General features: G+C 40.2%; 2 long non-coding RNA genes across 2 annotated transcripts in view; one reads left to right on the forward strand and one right to left on the reverse strand.

Annotated features, from left to right (window-relative positions):
• Positions 1-8,690, forward strand: part of LOC146438127 (uncharacterized) — an 89,637-nt gene extending 80,947 nt beyond the window's left edge. The window contains exon 3 of the long non-coding RNA XR_014851668.1: positions 8,587-8,690. This is a non-coding gene — a long non-coding RNA (uncharacterized LOC146438127). The remainder of the gene's footprint in view (positions 1-8,586) is intronic.
• A 161-nt stretch (positions 8,691-8,851) lies between these two features.
• On the reverse strand, positions 8,852-10,902 carry LOC146438128 (uncharacterized). Its single transcript, XR_014851669.1, has 3 exons — positions 10,424-10,902; positions 9,383-9,523; positions 8,852-9,029 (listed from the first exon to the last, which is right to left on the reverse strand). It is a non-coding gene; the product is annotated as an uncharacterized LOC146438128 (long non-coding RNA).
• Positions 10,903-16,633: the final 5,731 nt, after the last annotated feature.

A 16,633-nucleotide genomic window follows, 5' to 3' on the forward strand; every position in this document is an offset into this window, starting at 1 on the left:
TCACTACACTCAGTCAAGACAGCAATTCATAAGTGCTTACAGTTGCAGTTGTGGACCCTCTTAAATGTCTAGTCTGCTGCTGATTAATCAGCACTGATTGCTCTTACTTTTAAGGAAAAAAAACCCCAACAACCTCTCTCCTTTGCTGAGAGTTTGGATAACTCATTGATTTCAGGGGCAGAACGGACTACTGACTTTCTTATCCTGTTCCATTTATCTTGGACTATTGTATTTTTCTAATTTGCTATTCTCTTCATGGTTTTGTCAAGTAGTCAATTATCCCTAGTTAAAAAAAAACAAACACAACCAAAAACAACAAAGCAAACAAACCCACAATCACAAACAAACAAAATATAAATAGATATTTATATAATAAATATTATAATATTATATAATAGGTATTATCTGGCTTTGGCATCCAGATGTTTTTTCCTATTACAACTTTTTTTATTGGTATCCAATCTCCCTGGTGGAGATTCATAAGAGCCCATTCCCATTCTGTGTACAGCAGCCATTGTACCATGACACTCATTACACAGCTGGGATAATGTCATTTTGATTGGGTTTGTTAGAAAACCTTTGCTCCAGCACAGAATGGTCAGATATATGTTTTCTGTGCTGCAAAACAGAATTAGGTGCTTCCAAAGTGGATTATCCAGCACTAGAGCCACACTTGCTGAGGTAGCACTCTCCCTCTACGCTCTTCATCAAAAACCTTGGCTTCTAAAGCTGGTAGAAGAAATCCTGGTCCGAAGGCTGTGTCTTTAGGCAGAGGGAATCCAACTGGATTTTTAATCCATGGACGAAATTATCACAACGTCTGAAGGCTGCCAGGCTTGCTGATTCAGCAGTAATGCTCAGTTTTGATGTGTTCAAATTGATAGAGGTTTGGGCTCAAAATTCTTCCCGCATTTCAATGGGTTTTTGTAGAGAATTTTCCAATGGTCATTTGGAATGTAACAACTTATTACAAATGAACATCCACACATCATATAAGTATTTCAGTGAGGGAGTCAGCAATTGCTGTGGCTGGAGTGCTTAAACATCTGATAAATCAAGTGGATTTCAAACTTCAAAACAGCACTTTTCTAGATTGACACTCATTAGCAAATGCACACTGCCAATGGTTAGCTCTTAATCACTATCAGTCATTAACACTACATATTCAAAAAATTGGTCTTTAACAATCCTATTCTAAATTAGCCATGAGTGTGAATGAGGCTGATGCTGTGTAGCTAACACTGATGGCTACAGCTCTTGGTGCTTTCAGTGGCCAAGGTCCTTGAGATCAGATTCAAGAGCTCTTCCAGAAGGGAAGCTGGAAGAGAAGTTAATGATGTTTTTCTTCCCTGTTTTGCCTTATTACTCCTTCATTTTTTTATGCTCCTCAGCTCTCCCCAAAAATCGAAGGGATGGGAAACTCACCTCCCAGTATTATTTACCCTATTTATAGGATCCAAGTCTCCGTCTTTCCCCATTGCTGTTACGTGCAATTTAGATACTTCTGCTCAGCTGTATTACAAAGTCTCACCATGTTGATGGCTTTTACTGGTGGTATTACTATGGCACAAAACACTTGCACACCAGGTCAGGCTGGTTTAGTGTGTTTATGTTTGGGTTGAAGGAAACAAATATTGATTATGATTTTCTTTGCATACTTGTAATTTATACTTCAAACGGGCCCTGTCTTTGCTACAAGGTCTTTGTAGAATTTAGATGGTCAAGTTTTAGGTATTTAATACATCAGGGTGCACACTGGAATAGAAACTTCTCCCTCAATAACTAAGGTGGGGGAGGTTGACACCTCCAGAAGGTGGAAAAATTTATCCCATTCATGTAAAAGGATCGATTAGGGTGAGATGTGTCTTGCACTAAAATCCTTTAAAAGTCTAGAGATCCTGTTGATGTGTGGTGGTTTCATGTGAATACGGCTTAGCAAGATTGGGATTCTGCGTTGACTTTTCCCAAGCTCATACTGCCTGAAGGCTGAAATGAAGCTGTCATTGAAGGAGCCCACCAGGTTAGGTGACTGTATAGCCTGTCTCCTGAAATATGACATGTTTTAAAATCAAAGCTGATATTTTTGAAGGACCCAGGATTTTGCCGACTCTGTGTCAGGCTGCAAACAGCTAACATTTTCACCTTTGTCACACTAGATTTAATGTATCTGGGAAAAAAGGCAATCTGATAATGTATTGCTGATATTGACTTACAGGAAGGTGCAGGAGGCATGCTCTCCTCACAGAGAGCTCCTGGAGAACTCAATATTTGACTACAAAAGCTGTGAGTTCTTTTATCCAGGCACACTTAATTTTAGAGGTGATATGCAGAGTACCAGCCTTGCTGTACAGCTTGGCCTCAGTGAGTTTTACAACTCTGCTGTTCCATGCTTTGATAGGCCAAGTGAGGCTGTTCCCTGCCTGAAGTAAGGCATCAGTAGCTGAGAACTAAATTGCTCAAATGCCAAATTTTTCTCCTTTCCACCAAGTGTCCCCTTTGCAGCATTACAAAGCTGCACGTGCTTCTGTTGGGGCTTTGGCCAGCAGCTCTTGAATTCCTGGGGTTCCCTTGGTGTTAAAGCCACTTAGGTACCAAGTGGATGACAACATCTCTTGGCTCTGTAGCTCAGATTTCAAAATATTCAAACAATAATGGCCTGACATGAAACTTAATGACAAAAAGTATTAGTGTAAAACTGAAGTGATCTGAGCCTGCGAGTACCCTCTGGGTATTTTTTTAAATGGAATACAAGGCTATTGTTCCCAGTCATGAAGCAGTAACATGTGGCAAGGGCTCTGTCAGTGTAGGAGGCCTTTGTAAGTGTTTCCCTGAGAACTGTTATCTGAGGAAAAATTCTGAGCCAGCATGAATAAATAATCTGCTGATAAGTTTGTCCAGCAATACCCACTCTACAGTGAAGAAACCTTAGGTGATCAGTTGGAAACCAGAGGCCTTTCAAGTGTGTTGATGCCCAGAGCAGAGTCATAATTGTTTCTTTCATCGCACTACTGTAAGTACACAATGCTAAAACCATCAATAGTAAATGAGAATGAAACATGGCATAGACTGCAAAAAGTGTCAGACAAATTCTCTTTCTGATGCTAAAACCATTTGTATTGTGGTACTGCTCCAGTGAAAAGCACCAGTGGAGAGAGATGAGACCAGATAGAAGGGAGTGAGTTGTACTGGCAGCCAGTGCAGAGCTGTGATCTGTAACACAGCCTCTGGGTGCCAAAGCTGAATTTCTTCCCTAAAGTGTGCTAGTGAGCTTTTAGACAGCCTTCTTCCCTTTGTGGCTTGTGGGTGTTTTTGGGGAAAGTTCTGATAACCCTGATGCTAGAATCTCTACCAGCTAAGGGGAAATACAGAAAGAAAAAGGTGCTGTGGAGCTTTGAAGAAATTTTATTAGCATATGCATAGACAGTGACAGCCTGGCTCTCTAGATGGGGGCACTCTGGCAGCCAAGGACTGTTACTGCCTTTGCCACTGACTGGTGATCAGGGGTGAACAAGTTGGGCCCCCTCTCTGTCTTCTTGGTTCTTGAGCTTTATATCCATCAGGTAATTTCAGAACTATTCAGCACTGACTCCCAGGAGCCAGCAGTTACTTGCTGTGTGTTTGTGTCTTGCATAATGAGAGGCTGCAGTTGCTTGGACTTTTAGGCTCATAGCAAAGCTATTAGTAAAAGCCAAGTTCATCAGAATGCTCTGGACTTCAGCTTTGTCACTATCATTTCTAAAATAGCAGCCAGGGGATCCCATTGACTGTTTCTTCCAAATTACTTACTAATGCAATGCAGTAGTTGCGCACATATCCAATTAAATGCAGCTACTTTATAAAACAATGTTTAAGTTGCTGGCCTAAATTACTCCTTAATTAGGTCATTTTTTCCTAATTGATTAAAAATAGGATTTCAAATTAAAACACAGAAATTGAGTAACATCACACAAATGATATATTCAAGTCTGAAATGAAAAAAAATCATGAAAAAGGAAAGAACCATTATATTGAATTGCAGATCAGCTGCAGATAGGACTTTTGGGATTGTTCTCTAGAAAATCTATTATTTTCCATCTTTGAAATTAGGGCAAGGATGCAATCAAATAAAAAAGTTTAAAGCCCAGAAGAAAAAAAACCCATTACAAGGCAACAGATCAAATATGAAATTATTAGTATATATAGTTTATGGTATGGTAGTACCTAGACACTCAGACTAAGGCCCCAGAGAATTTGCAATTAAAGTCAACAAGACAGAGGAGGAGGAGGTAAAAAACAGACATCAAGAGTTTAGCTTCCTAAACCTGTGAGAAAAATTGGAGGTAGCTCAAGAAATAGGGCCAAGAGGCCCAATGGCCCCTTGTGTCTCTGAAAGGCCGCAGCTTCATGCTGTTGTGTCTACCAAAGGGAGCTCCAGCACAGAAATCTGGTGATGGAAAGACTCCAAAATACTCACCCTGAACTATGCTCTGTACTCTAAAATAAAACACCGTAGCCTGATCTCTAGTAACTTTAGTTCCTGTCAGTGTCATAAACAAGCCGCAAAGAAGACTTAAATTTCTGAAGAGGCTATTTAGAGATGATTTGTAGTGCGGTGGTCAGGGTTCTTTTGGTGAAAGAAAACAAACCTAAGCTGACTGGGATAGGTAAAATTTAGTACATCTACACTGATTTCTGTAACACTAGGCAAATCAGGTATTAAAGGTGTTATCAGGTGTTAAAGTGTATTGACTTTGGTGAAGAGCTGTCAGTTGATTCTCTGCCTTTGCTACTGCCACTCCTATTTGAGATGAGAAACTAGTCCCTGATTTAAGCTCAGTTCTGTCAGTTTAGCTGGTGTTTCCTTTGCAGAGCAGAAATGCAGACTGTGTGCTCCTGATTTTCTTCTCTTCCAGAGAGCTCTCTCCGGGCTGTGTCTTCAGTCAGCATCCAGCAGAACTTATGTAGTCTTGTTGTTTTCATGGCTCAATTAACACTCCATCTCTGCTGTACTTATGATTTGGCTTCAACCTTATTCTTGTATGTCAACAATAAGTGTCCATCTGTTCTGTCCCCTTAAACTTACTATCTTCTGGCTTTTTAATTTCATTTTTCAACCTCCATGGTACACAGAACCACTGTGGGAATTTTTCTGCCATCGTTTTTAGCTGGTCATGCTAGGCCCATGAATGTAGAGTAATGCTCCAAGAGCTGTAGTGTGAAATATGTGCTGCAGAAGAACTTGGGCTCACCTTGGGTAAACACACCCAAGTGTTTTACCTGCCAAGACAACATCTCTGTTGGGTCAAACCAGAGCCCCCTCTCACACAAGTAGCCAACACCAAGGCAAAGAGAGTAAGTGTACAGCAATATCCTTGCAGCCTCTAGTGATCCACACCTTGGAGGTTTCCTGAGTTAGCTGTGGTGTCTTCCTTTCATAGCCCTTGAGCTGTTGTCCTGTGTGAGTTTGTACAATTACACTTTTCATCCATGTGTATCGTTGGTGTACTGGCGAACATGCTGAGCTTTTCCAACAGCGTGTGGCAAGTAGTTCTTCAGTTCAAATATTGAAAAATATTGGTCTATTTCTAATCTGAATGCTGAACATGTAATGTGGTAGCCTCTGGTTCTTGTACTCTGAGAAACACCGAATAGTAACCATTTTATTCCCCTACTCTACCAGCTGAGATCTTTTTCCTCACAAACCCCTCCGTCATCTCTTTACTACAGTACCAAAGCCTAATCTATCATCTCTACTGGACAGGAAGCTGTCCAATTCCTTTGATTAGTCTCATAATCCATCTCCAAACTCTTTCCAGTTATTCTTCAAGCCTTGCTGAGACCAGGACCAGAACTGCATCTGGTATTTAGGGTGCAGACACATATTAGAGTTATGCAACAGTACAATGTTGTCTCCTGTTCTTTTCTTTTTGCCTTTCCTCTAATTTATTGACCAACACTGATGTGACTCTTTCTTAAGCAATTTAGAGCATACCACTGAGCATGCATGGCTACTACTTTTCTTTTCTTTGTGCTTTACTTTGCATTTATTGAACCTTACCCTCATCTGTGATTTTTCTGCCAGTTTCTGATAGATCTTTCTGCAAGTACTTGGAGTTAATCTTTTGTTTAAAAACTTTGAATAATTTAGGAACGTAAGTAGGCTGTTACCTTGTTGCGCACAGCCTCCTACCAATAAGCTGAACCAGTTCACCCCAAATAACTCTGAAGGAAATCTAGCTGTCTCTATTCATTCCAATTTCTTTTGTCTCTTGCTGTAATCAGTGATCTATGAGAAGACCTTTTGTTTATTACAACAAAACATGGATCAGAAAGAGAAACTATAAATGTCCTTGAGGCTGTTTAAGTTGTTCCATAGTCTTTAAACAATCTTAACATGCTAGAGATCTTTGATTATTTTGTCTCTGTCAATTTAGATATTCTTGTGAATTTAACTCAGTGAAGCTCAAATGCCTATGCAGAAAGCTGACAATTTTCCATGCAGAAATTTGCTAAGAATATAATTCAGAGAATGTGGTATCTGGGAAGGAGAAAAACACACCTCTCTCAGGCTGCAGTTTTGCAGAGTAACTCCCACTTGCTGAACATTTTCTGCAAATGTTATTTACAGTGCTATCTTGCATGTGTTTGCCGAAGAGCTGTTAGGATAATGCACTCTTCATAGCCATGAACATGCAGCACGGATCATGTTCTCATACCAGCATCAGCTTCTCCATATCTGTTGCTGTCCAGACTGTTCTTTCACTGACACCTTTTATTTGCAGCCCCCATTTTATCACAAATATGTATCACTGCCTTCTGTGGCACATAAGGGCTTTCTGTTTTGGGTAGGCAGCTGTCATGCACAACAGCTTTGACCATTTCCCCAGCAAGATCTTTCTGCTATCTGGCCCCACCTGGCTAATCCCACAATAGACTGGGAAAATCTGAGCACATTTGTTGGAATGGATCTTGTCTGCCTTTTTTCAGAGGTAAAATTAATTCCACAGAACATGTTGAACGGCCGAAAGATCATATTCTTTAGGATGGTGTTCAAATAAGTCTGTCTATCATGATTTAATTTTTCAAGCCAGTCCAAAAATAATTGATTTATATTTATAAAATTCCTTCATTTCTAAGGATTTCATGTGCTTTCCAAAAAGATATATCCACTCCAGCCACTACTGAAGTGCAACCTCTGCTTAACATCAACGTTAGTTTACAGTATGAGGAAAGAAAAAAAGACAATCTTACCTAAAATACAGCAATTGTCATTCAAAATTACCCCTTTTAGGAATAAAAACCCCACAAAAATCTGCATGATTCTGGTGCATAAAATTGGCCCAATTATATGACATTTAAGGGGAATAGTAACATTTCTCATCCCAAGAGCTAGAACTACTTTTTGAATGTTTTGTGTGGTATCATCTGAAATGTATTTGTTGTTCAGTAAGTTCTGCAGTGACTTTTAAGGCAACTTTGCTGGTTTATTGCATTAGAAGCCTGGGCTGTGGGTAAACATGAACTTGGGGCAGCACAGATAAGCCTTTGTCACATTCTGTAGTGCTGTATGTGGTACTTGTGTGAGCCACCTCTGTACCCTTTAAAGAAACAGCTGAGTTTCAGTAGTAGGCGAAGTATTCCTGAGGGTATATATATATTTTTTTTTTTTTATTATTTTTTTTTTAAGATGTGGGCCAGGAATATAATTATTAGTAATTGTTAGAATTTGTCATTGGATGTGTAGGTATTTATGTACATTTATGCTCAAAGTAAGCTCAACACACATACACCTATTGGTACCAGTGGGAAATACTGCCGTGAGATCATTTATGACAGTAACTCCAAGGGTGATGACTTACATGATGTCCTCATTTCTACTTCAACAACCTGATGGGATGGCAAACTGAATCACACACGTTTGCTTTTATTTAGCTCTGGCTATCCCTCCAAATCTTTTCCTCCTGCTTGATAATTGGATTTAAATGGTTTTTAATTACATTGTCTGAGGCTTTGTTAATATCAGCTCCTAAGTATTTGTACTATATTTTTGGGTGCTCACTTAAGATTCCATGAGGTGAGCAGGGCTGAAGGGCAAACTCCAGAAAGGTGCATCACTGCAGTCTCAGAGTCATTAATTTTGTGCAATGATAACTTTGTACTCAGAGAGCAATATTCATTATAAGCAGGAGGGGAAGCATGCGAGTCCTTAATTAACAGTAGGATATCATCAGCATAAAGTAATAGTTTAATGTTCTACAGAATCAGTGTTATAGCCTTTTAGACTGTTGGGTTTTCTGTTTTAGACAATGCCAACATAAGACTGTAATTGACTGGATGCCATTACCTGGCTTTCATTATTACTCTCCAGGCACTACCCACAGCACCCCATTTCCTGTAAGTGACCCACAGCCTCTGTTTAATGACCCAGATAAATGTCTCGGTTTCCAAGAGACCTCCATTTTCATTGTGCACATGAACAGCAACTGACTTCTTCCCAAAATCCAACCCAGCCTCCTGTCTTAGCTCTCTACTGGCCCAAAGAGGAGGCAGATTTCTGCACCAATGGACAGATTTGTAAAATAAACATGTGGTTTATTTTCTTTGTAGGACATGCTGCATCGAAGGAGAGACACTTTCCCTTCCCTGCCTGGGTGAGAAGCTGAATTTGTCACCTCACCAGCATCACCCAGAAAACAGCTAAAAGGGGCCAGCAACTTCCCATGGATTTTGTTCCAGCACCAACATACATGTACCAACCAGCCAGCTCTAGAGCCTAAATGAATCCCCAAGTCTCTCAGACATAGTCTTTGAGAGCAGCATGAGGGGCACTGGGCAGGCCCAGCCCACCCATTAGGCTGTGACATCTGGGGGGACAAAAAAGCCCTGTGGATCTTTTGCCCCCAAGCAATTTACCACATATCTTTGATATTTTTTTTTCCATAGATCAGAACTGAGGCATCTAGAAGTCTTCTTGTGGCTGACACAGCATGAAGAAGGGTTGTTCCACTGGCACAAGTTTGTGAAGACAGAAAATAAGTAATAAACTTTCACTGTTTAAAAAAAAAAAAAAAAAAGTAATTGATACCTTACCCAAGAGGGACAGTTTGAGCCTGATGTTATTTCTCAGGGGAGACTGACCACTTTGTTTCTGTGTGTCCAGGGCTGTGCATCAGTGAGGCTTGGTGGAATTTCTCTGTGAAAGCAGACTACATTAACACTACCTTCTCAGCCTCACATATGAGGACTAGGACTCCAAGGTTTATTTTCAGTGAGATTTAGGGAAGACAGAAAGGTGTTTCAAGGTTAATATATTTGTTGCACATTTCAGGGAGTGAGGGAAGAAATTAATTCCCAGAAGACTAATTCTGCGTGAAGGGGAGCGCTAATTTTGGAAATGCCATACCTCTGCTCTGTGGGTGTAACTGATACTTGTGGGCTCTTCACAGAGTTCCATACTGTGCTTCAGCAGAGAACTGACATTGAATCCATATCTTCCCCTTCCCCCTTGCATAGGTAGTCCCTTCAAATGCAGCTTTCATTGTTCCTATGAACAAAAACTATCAGTGTTATACTGCACATTTCCTGTTGTGTTTTGGGACTATTTAGAGTAGCTGGAATGAATGTGTCTCAGACAAGGCTACATATGCCTTTTCTGCTTCTATGCATGCCTTTTCCAGGTAAGCTGGCATCTTTTTTTTACAGACTGAAAGACCTCTTAAGGAATTCACTCCTATTTATGTGGCCAACAGGTAGCACTGAGTTGCTCTCTGAAGCACAGTTAAAGCATGAATTGCTCAGTCAATGTATTGTCTTTGATATGAAAGGCCAGACCCTAATGAAAAGTAGACTCTCCATGTCATGTAGTGGACCAGGCCATAAGCAGTTGCTTAAAATTGAAGGTTTGTTCTTTTTTAAATCAAGGTAGACTGTTATTGATCCATTATAGTTCATACATACATTTGTGAATGTTTTGTTTCAACAATTTTTTACCCTGAGTGCTCTGTCTTAAGTAAATCACATTTGTTCTTTTTTCCTGAAATAAACTGCCAAAGCATATTTAAAATAATGCAATACTGTTTTCAGTCCTACATGACCTTTACACATAGAGAGGGCATATTATTATTAGAATGCATATTTATACTTAATTCAGCCCAAATAGTTTCCTCACACAATTATTGTGTAATTAGAAGAGGAGAGAAAAGCTGAAGATTTGAACTAGAATTAAAATTCTGTGGAGTATTTATCCCAACTCTTAGAAAAGAACTGAACAGCTCCAAACATACTGACAATTAAAACATACAAATGCTGAGGTCACCTGTAATGACTTACACTTGATATCACTTGACTGAAAACAGGTTCACCCTCATGAGGATGGCTGCTGTGAAAACTCAGCTACCTGAGTAAAGAACCAAATATGAGCAAAAAGCAGAACCACATGATTTACCTGTGTCCAGTGTCCTGGAGATCTATGGGACTACTGGATTTAGTCCCAGTGACAAGCATTCTACACCCAGCAGACAACTGTAATTAATTTTCTGTTTAGTGATGTGCTCCAGGGCAATGACGTTGTCCTGCAAGAATAAGGTAAGAGCTAATTTGATCAGGAAAGGCATAATCCAGAAGCTGTCTGAAATGGGTAAATAACTTTTAATTTTCTCCAACACAGTCTGGCTAGGTCTAGGATGAACTCACACCTCCCACAGAGCTCACACTGCAGAGCTTTGTCCAAGACTTCACCAGACCACTTCTGCCAGCATGGTTTTTTTTTTTTTTTTAATTAGAAAAAACCCAACAACCCAGACTAGAATTTTTATGATGCATTGACTGTAGTAGTACTTTTCTTCCAGCAACTTGTTCTAAACCCCATTCTGATTTTTGGATTTGTTTTTGTTTTTTTTTTCCAAATGTTTCATCCATTTGACTGCTGTTGCTGATCAGCACTTCACTGGAATTAACTCAACTTATTTACACCTGAGGAATTGTGACACTCAATTGACTTGGTATTTAAACTGTGCCCACTGAAGTTGTGCGCTGACACAGAAAACAGTGAAAATATCTCTGAATTATGTCTTGACATTTCTTTAATTTAGTTCCTATCCTAAACCTGCCTTATATCAGCACAAATTGCAGACCAGCTTCATTGGGAAAAAAGACTGTTTTTTAGGAGACAGACACTTAATGAATACACCTGTTTTTTCAGAATTTATATACTGGCAGAGATAGAAGCTAGATTTACATCTGCAAAAGAGAACCAGCTTCAGAAAACATTGAAACTGCCTTGTGTGATTCTTGCAGTATTCACCCAAACCCACACCACTTACTGAACAATAGCAATATCCAAATGCAAATTGAATGAATTGCACTACCTCCCTTTATGAAAGGAATGTATCATTTTCTCTATATGAAATGGAGTTTTCTGTCTGTCATTCATGAATTATACTAGTAGAATAAATTCTGACATTGAAATATTTACATACACAGCTTTGCAGGTCTTTCAGATACCTGTATTGTTTGAATGGATACATCCACTTGCTGAGCTGGCTATTTGTGGGCTCCAGTGCAGGCCAGAAGATCCAGGTTAAAAACACTGCTGAAGAAAAGCAGTAGAGGCAGCAGAAGCTGCAGCACTGGGCAACTACAGTCCCAAGCAGGAAATATGGCCACTGTTATAAAGAATACTTAGGCTGAGTCACTTGAGAGATGACAGGCCACTTCTGCCATCCCACTTACTTTGGCAGCCTAGAGGAATGTCATTCTTCCAAAAATTCATTGGGAAAAAAAGAGTAACAGATCTGCAACTGCCTCCTACAAACAGACCTGGATGACAGCAGCATCGCTACACTCACCAAAACATGTATTTAAATGTGTCACCTCACCTATGTGCCAGGCCAGTGTTCAGCCCTCACCACTAAAACAAGGTGAACACATGCAAAATTATTCTTCAAAAGACTATATCCATAGCTCACAGCTGTCCAGCTCCTGCTAGCATAAGCACTAGCACAACATCTTTATGTTGAAAGAACACGTGAATAAATGAACCAAAATATATTCTTAGGAAAAGCAAGAAGTGCACTTGCACAGTCAATTTGAACTTAGTTAATACAGTAATGACTCTGAAACAAGAGGAAGATGCTTTCCTTTTGATGGTCTCAGTATTTTTCATGAAGCAACAGTAACTCAGGCATTCTGAGAACTTTCTTAAAACCATCCCGATTATATGTACTGCTGGGTGCTAGTGAGGCACTAGACTAGAAATCAGGAGAAACGGCCTCTTTCCTGGTTTCCTCTAACAAGGTCCAGGGACACATCCATGATTTTCCGTAAAAAATAATTGCGATTAGCCATACCGAAAACCAATCCCTGATCCTGAGCTCTGAAAGGAGTAGAGAATGGTTCTGTGTAAGATGAGACACTAAACCACAACTACCCCAAAGCACCTGTCAGATTTAGCATACTTTTTACCAGCTTACATCCTGAATTTAACAATGCTTCCTTGTAAAACACTCTGAGATTGAAACACAGAAACAGCTATTAAAACTATTACTATTTTTGTTTTGATTGTCATTTTCTGTTTCTGCTGCTCTGGTATTTGATTACATTTGAGACATGGGAATATAGAAAAGAATGCCATTATAGCTGTTCATTCTTCACAAGGTTACTCTGAGGCATGCTCGCTTGCACATGCAGCCACACTCCCATTACTGTTAACGTTCCTAAGGCAAGGAGATGTGCTGGTTTATGGACCATCTGTTAGGCAGCACCAGGGCCCTGTATATTGATGCCATGTTTGTTGCTAGCCCTTATTTGAAACAAAGTTCAGTTCAAAGCACTTCCAAGTACAGAAAGAGAAGAAAAAAAGAGTGTCAATGTGTTTAGATTACATTAAAGTTTTAAGATTAACTAAAAGAAAGGGAGAAAACAGTCTGCTAATGGGTAGAGCTGTGTGAAGAGGCATTATTACATTACTTCTAATGCACATAAAGCACCTCCTATTAAAAAGGAATGGCAGTTTTACATCCTATTAAATATATCAAAGCTGTTCTTCAATTACAAATCCTTTTATATGCATGTTTTAACAAATATGTCTTTGATAATAGAGTGCAGCAGTAGTTTTTTATATGCTAAACAAGATCTCTACAATACAGCACAATGATAAAAAAGGAAAAGTACCAGAAGAAGGTAGGTCTGTTTGGCAGGGCAGGGAGAGATTTATTTTCAGTATTTTCATTCCCTTTGTAGCTCATAAAACAGAGTTTTCACACCATTCCAATGTACATATTAAGACACTGATAAAATAGCACAACCTGCAAATGGTACACTGAAGGAGTTTGGCAAGATGCTATTGTTTTTCCACATCGTTATCTTTGAAAGCAAGCTGTGTGCTAATAATGCTAGGAACAACAAAAATAAAAGCAAGCCGTGCTTGGCTGCAACCTGCTTTAGAAAACGTAACATTTCATCCAGGCCTGAGAAGAGAATCTTTCCCAAAGAAAGACGAATCTTCCTACCTGGAGAAGGCAATGAGGTGACAATGTCGCTGGCCCTGGCCCAACAAACATCAATTCCACAAGCCACCAAAGCCCTGATGCTACCCTGGGAAGCCCAGTATGTGAAATATGCTGTGCAGTGGCCAGTCTGGCACTGTCTGACCCAGGGGCAACAACAGTGTTAGATGATCAAAGAAAATCAGAGAGGGACCCAGTGTGATCCTCAGTTAAGTTATTAAGCTTCCTTTATCTGGGCCCTGGAAATGGGGGACTGGCATTTTGGATTTCATTTTGGAGACACAGAGTTGAGATCCTTGTCTGTCACCATGCCCACCCCTGGCCTTACAATTATGCAAAACCCAAACTCCATTCCTACTTAGGAGAACTGGAGTCACAATATTAATTAGATTGGGCAGCAGGCTGCCACAAACCCAGCTCCATTTGCATGGATCAGGTATTATTGACATCTGGCACAGGAATGAGCCTGTGCCCATGGAAATATATGAACACGCAATTAGCTTTTTCAGGCTCCTGATGAATTAATTGAATGGAGGTTCATGAATCTTAAAAAGAAGACAAAAGATATTATAATAATAAAGAGCAATAATAAATTCTGCTTAGCCTTTTGTCCCTCTGGTTTCTTGGTTATGGAGATATGGAAAGCTGAAGAGATTTAGTGAAATGAAGTCACTTAGCTAGAAAATAAAGATGAGCAACAGCACCGTGGGAGCATAACTCTCATGCCCACAGACCGAGCACCAGGGCTGTCACAGCACCCACAGAGCAAGGTCTTGCCTTGCCTGTCCTCTGCTGCTGTTTATGCCTACATGTTGTACTTGGTTTTACTGGGCTTCTCTGCAGAGCATGTGAGGTGTGATGCCCAATCTGTCTCCTCAGCGAGGTGAAAGGGGAAAAGGGAAATCCAGAGCCAGGTTAAGTTTCCTCCCTTCCCCAGAATAATGCTATACAGCAGCAAATATCCCTGCAGAAATCTGCACAAAGGGAGTCAGTATACGCAGAGAATTGGTCCCAGAACTTCTGTAAGATGGCACCAGCTGTGAAGTAGAAAGATAGAATCAAAAGACACTGGCTGTTGTCCCTGATTGCCATCCCCTGCCTAAGAAAGATCCACAGAATGATAAAACTCTGTGGTACTCCATGAGCAATACATGCAACTTCTGGGACAACCAGGCTGTGCAAGACAGATGCTGTCCGCCTTGGCTTGCAGAAAGATGTCACCCAAAGGAAACGCTACCTCCCTTTGTCTCTGGGCCAAATTCTCCGTGTGATATAGATCAGTATCACACCATTGAAGTCAATATTACAGATTCCAGCTGGTTAAATTGGCTTCAATCCACTCAGTCAATAAATCAGATGCTCAGCAGGTGATATACAGTGTTTGACTTGCCTAAGCAATCACTACATCCAGAGACTTGGAGATATATTCTGGAGTCTAAGCAAACAAGACAAAATGTGTTCCTCTTTTGGCCTCATATATATCATTTCACATTAAAAAGATTTCTTGGGTTGGAGGCATCAGCATTACTTCCAGCAACTCCTGATGCTAAAAATTAACAGTACTTATGGCTGTGTTTATTTGTGCTGATTTTTTTTCCTTTTTCCAGCTGCCTCTGTTAGCACAATGGCTAAATGCAAATTGAAATCACTGTGGTGATTAGCTACAAATACTGCTTTTGCAATGGGTTTGGTGTCCCAGGCAAACAAAGAACTGTTCTCCAGTGCACTGCAGACAGTATAATTGTGTACTTCACAGATGTCGTCGTGCAATCACTTTTTCATTATTGGCCTAAACATAACTTTTGATAGAGCTGAGAGAAAAAAGTGGCCTGCAATGGGAAGCAATAGCTCCCTTACCTGGTACACAGTATTTCTTCCCCTGCAGACATATTGATTACTGAGGGGCTGCTGACTGAATGAGGTGCTACTCAGCATGAGCGTGGCTGGAACAAGCCCTGTATAATTAAAGAAAGGAACAAATGACCTGTCCAAAAACGTACAGTGACTATCCCGCAGCACTGTTATTCATAGCCAGATGCTTTTGCTTCAGTTTTTCTCTGCTATAGGTAAAAAAAACACAGCTGAAGTGTAGCAAATATACAAAAAAGGAAGGTGGTGTTTCTACAGCTAAGGAGATACTGAGGGGTAAAAAACCCCAAAAAACACAACACCTGCCATCTCCTGAACCAGGAGCTAAGACATCTTTCTTCAAAGATGTGAAACCTACCTTTTAGAGCATTATAGTTGGTCTGTAATGCTACTCAAGCTCCTCAAGAACTGAAACAGGTCTGCAGAAGAGAAGGCAGAGCTGACCAAAAAACAACTTGCAGGGTTGCAAAAGGCAGAAACGAAAAGCTGAGTCTGTTCTCTCTATGCACAGTGAGCAGATCAAATAGTCATGGGTGAGAGAGATTTAGATTAGAAATGTTTTGAATGTCAGAAAATAATTGTTGTGCTTCTACTACAGCTCATTTTTCAAGGGTAGACAAACATGGACAAGAAAAAGGTAGAGCTGCTCTTGCCTTGAAGAACAGAACGACACTGGATGATCTCTTGAAGTACCCTCCCATCTTTCTTTTTTCTTTTTTCTTCTGATTATAATCTAATATTGCATCGGTAGGGCCTTAGCCCCTAGATATCACAAAACTCCCATCCAGAGAGAACAGGAATCCCTCTGTTGAGAAAGAAGCAGTGGGTGTGCATCTGTGCTACTGCTCTGTTGCCTTCCTCATGAAGGAAGGTGTTTGTGCAAAATAGAAATAAAAGGGCATTGAGCAAGCACTTAGAGCAAATTTAATCACATCCGTAGAAAATTGTGATGCTTCAGCATATCCTTATGTGCCTTGCTGGGATGGAGAGGCAATTTTTAAGGCATGAAGTTGGAATACTGGAAGAGGAAAGGCAGCCCTGCACAGCAGAGAGGAACATTGCAGAGTGTCAAGACAACCCAGTATGAATGACTGAGTAAATTAAAGGTAAGGAAGTATTTTAAAAAGCCAATACAATACTAAGGAGATTTTTAAATTCATAGTCCTGGACTGTGACACTATAGGAAATAAGGCTGAAGATAAATTTCTGCCTTCACATGCCATTGGTTCCAGTAAGATTTTTTTCAGCGTGGGGTGATGAGTAGACAGAGAATAAGGTGA

The sequence above is a fragment of the Lichenostomus cassidix genome, chromosome 4, assembly GCF_008360975.1.
Source record: "Lichenostomus cassidix isolate B80296 chromosome 4, HeHo_3.0, whole genome shotgun sequence".
NCBI classification, from domain to species: Eukaryota; Metazoa; Chordata; class Aves; order Passeriformes; family Meliphagidae; genus Lichenostomus; species Lichenostomus cassidix.